This window comes from Talpa europaea, assembly GCF_964194135.1.
Source record: "Talpa europaea genome assembly, chromosome: 15".
Classification (NCBI taxonomy): domain Eukaryota; kingdom Metazoa; phylum Chordata; class Mammalia; order Eulipotyphla; family Talpidae; genus Talpa; species Talpa europaea.
Window position 1 is genome coordinate 78,339,451 of NC_140083.1, and position 3,902 is coordinate 78,343,352.

Genomic DNA, 3,902 nt, shown 5'->3' on the forward strand with positions numbered 1-3,902 from the left:
ATTAAGTCTTTTATAGTATGTACGGTATAAAGGAGACTACTGTAATCACTTTCTCTCTTGTATCCCTGTCTTTATTATTTACATTTCTGTCTCCCCAGTAAACCCCCCCACACACACACATATTCACACACACTTATTTACATTGTCTTTTAGGGAAAACTTAAAACAGTTTGGGGATTTGTCTTTCCTAGATTATTTTAAATCAGCAATCTCCCCTTTGTTCTATTTTTCTTAGTGAAATGTATGATTTCTTGATTTACTTAAAGTAATATGGTAGTTTGGGTCAAAGCTGTGCCCTTTCAAAAAACATTTCTCTTTAGGATTTCTATTGGAGAGTTACCTATGAAAATCAAAGTACAGAGGAAGACATGGCCTTGAGGACTGTGAGGCCATTGCTTTTTTTGACCACAAAATACTTAGTGATAGCAACTAAGAGTGAGTATTATGGCAGGTGTTGAAAGATGATAGGCCTAGGTTTTAGGAACTTACTTGATGATAGACCTACATTTTAGGAACTTGGTGAAATAGTCAAAATAACAAAAAGGTTTAATTGCCAAATAAATGATATAGAAGAGAAATAAATTTTTTTCCACCAAAGAGAGCTTCAAGTTGGTATGATTGGAGGTAGGTTGATGGAAGAAGTGTGATTTGAGCTGGGCTTTACAGAATGGTTGGGTAGAAGAGTGTGAGCCAAAGGAAGGTGAGAATGTACAAAGTGTTTTGGGGGAGCAGTGAACAGATTAGTTGGGCTGGGGTAGGAACATACCCGCCCCTCCTACCCCTGGCAGATAAGCCTGCAAAGAGAGGATAGAGCTAAACGGTAAAGATTTTTTTTTTTTTTGCAGTTGCAGTTATCCTTACAGACAATGGAGGTAACTGCAGATCTTGAGATGACACATCATCAAAGATGTACTGTGATGCTTTAGGATGATAGGGCTGCAGTGTGTAATGGGACAAAATCAAACACCTCGTTAAATGAGTGATTTGGCCAAACTGGCTGTGGCGAAGACGACTTGGACTAGGATAGTAGTGATGACGATGGGAAGGAAGGAGAATAAATGTAATTATATGTGTGTCCTGTAAATGTGTATTTAAGTAACATTTTTCTAATGTAAGGAAAAAGTTGTTAGGAAGACTCAGAAGAACTTGGTGAATGAGTTCACATGGTAGAGACGGAAGAAGTAGTTAAAGAAAGTTAGGCCTTACCAGCCAGAGCTGTTTTCTATTTCAGTTAATTAATCTTTTTTTTTTTTTTAAGATTTATTTATTTATTTATACAAGCACTGGGTACAGTCAGAAGTGCGGGAGGGTGAGAGAATTCACCAGAGCCGGAGCGGGGAGCAGAGCAGGCAGAAGGACCGAAGTACACTGCTGAGGGGAGCAGCGGGCAGCAGGAGAGGTCTGCGCGTCATGCGGGACCCTCCTCCGGTGGCCGGGGAGCAGCCGGGGATCGAACCGGCGCTGCAGAGGCTGCGGGCAGCTTCGTATCCCAGCGCTCAACCGCTGCGCCACCGGGGAGGCCCTCATTTAATTAATCTTGATCTGCGGATACATGTTGTCAGGCTTGACTTATGTGAACTTCCTCCATGTAGCTGGGGTACAGGACAGTGGCCAGTGGGCCCTAAGTGTCCACCTTCAGTATACAGTGGTCATTTAGAACCAAGACTGAGCTCAGGGTGTTGCCTTTCCGTCCCAGCTTTTTGTAGTCAGTAAAGACCTTTCAGATACTGAACTACCCTTGCGTTCTTGAGATAAACTCCAACGTGCTTGTGATCTGTTACTCTTCTATAGGAATTTTGTATAGGAATTTGTGTTCTTAAGGATGTTGGTAGTTTTTGGTTTTTCTAATGCTGTCTTTGGTATCAGGATGATGCTGTCCTGGTAACAAAGTCAGAGTCCCCTTAATATTTTTGGGAAGAGAATGGGTAGAATTGATTTTTTGAGAATTTGGTAGAATTCTCCAGTAAAGCCATCTGAATGTGTGAGTGTGAATGAAGTGTTTAACTACTTCCTTGACACAGAATAGTTCAGATTATTTATTTCATTCTGGGTTTTTGGTGAGTTTTAGTACTTTGTGACTTTCAAGGAATTGATCCATTTCATCTAAAATGTTGAAATTATATGTAGTATATGTATGTAATGGTATGTTTATTTATAGCAGTATATTGTGGTTATTCATTATCAAATATTCATATTTATAGTAGTAGCTTATTATCCTTTTAGTATCTGTGTCTATAGTAACATCTTTGCTTTCATTCTTGATATTGATAATTTGTATATTCATTTTTTTCCTTTGTTTGACTAGAATCTTATCAGTTTTATTTATCTTTTCAAAGAAACAGTTTTTGGTTTTGTAGGTTTTCCTCTATTTTTCTATTTTCAGTGTCATTAATTTATGTTTTTATCTTTCTTTTCTTCCTTCTGCTTGTTTTGAGTTAATTTTGAATTAATTTTCCCTTTTTTTTAAAGATGGAAACTTAAGTTGTTGATTTGAGACCTTCTTTTCTCATGTAAGCTTTTAATGCTATAAATTTCCTTTTAAGCACAGATGTGGCTGCAGTTTACAAACTTTGATTATGTTGAATTTGACTGCCCTTTAAACTTCCTCTTTGACTTATGAATTATTTAGATATGTGTTGTTTTGAGTGTTGGGAGATTTTTTCAGAATCTTAATTTTATTGATTCTAGTTTAATTCTATTGTGGTCAGAGAACATAATTCCTATAATTTCAATACTTTTAAATTTGTTCAGGTTTATTTTATGACCCAAGGTATAGTCTGTCTTGGTAGCTGTTCCATGTGCGCTTAAAAAAGAATGTATATCCTGTTGTTACTTGTAAAATGTCTATAAATGTCAGTTATATCCTTGGCCGATGATGTTTAGCTGCTCTGTGTCCTTGATTTTTCCTTTTAAAAAAATTAAAATGTAATAAAAATAAAAATTATTTAGTTATAAATTATTATTGCAAATTGTGGATTTGCATATTTATTTCCTCAGTTCTATCAATTTTTGCTTCCTGCATTTTGAGTTTCTTTGTTAGATGCATATACATTTAGGATGGTTGGTTATATCTTTGAGTAAATTGACCTTTTTGTCATTATTCTATCTCCCTCTTTATTCCTGGTAGTTTTCCTTGTTTTAAAGACTACTTTGTCTGATACTAGTATAGCCACTGTGGGTTGATTCACGTTTTTCATGGTATATTTGCATATTTCTACCTTCCCCCCTCCAAACAAAGGTCTCACATATTTATTACCAGCCAACCTAGTACAGAAGAGAGTACAAAGAGAAAAATGATTCCTAAACAAACATAACCAAATATGATATTTTCATGTAATGTGGCAAGATGCTGGTGATCTTGATGAAGCATCACTATGTGCGCCGCCTCACGTGGGGTTTATAGCCCTAGCTTGCTTCTCCTCCAGTGTCACCTTGCAAAGTTGTACCTGATTTTATTTCCGGTTTTCATCCAAATCCATTGGGGAATGGGACAATTCTGCTTTTGTTTCTTGACCAGGAATTGCTTCATCTGAAAGTCTCATGCATGGACATGGTGAGGAACAGGTTTTGTTTTCTCCTTTCTTTTACTTTAAAACAATTTTTTTTTTTTGGAAATAATTTCAGATATATCATAGTTGCAAAATAGTATAGAGTTACTATATCTCTTCACCTAGTTTCCCCTAATGTTAACACCTTATATAATCATAGTACATTCATCCAAACTAAAGAATTAACATTGATGTAAGTACTCTATTGAAGAGGCTACGGAATTTTATTTGCATTTCATCAGATTTTCTTTTTCTTTTTTTTTTTTTAAGATTTATTTATTCATGCATACAAGAACTGGGGTATAGGCCAGAGGTGGAGGGGGTGAGAGGATTCACCAGAGACAGAGTGGGGAA

General features: G+C 36.4%; 1 pseudogene across 1 annotated transcript; it reads right to left on the reverse strand.

Annotated features, from left to right (window-relative positions):
• Positions 1–3,397: 3,397 nt before the first annotated feature.
• Positions 3,398–3,552, reverse strand: LOC311185317 (large ribosomal subunit protein eL39-like; annotated as a pseudogene). Its single transcript has one exon. The product of its transcript is annotated as a large ribosomal subunit protein eL39-like (transcript).
• Between the last annotated feature and the right edge of the window lie 350 nt (positions 3,553–3,902).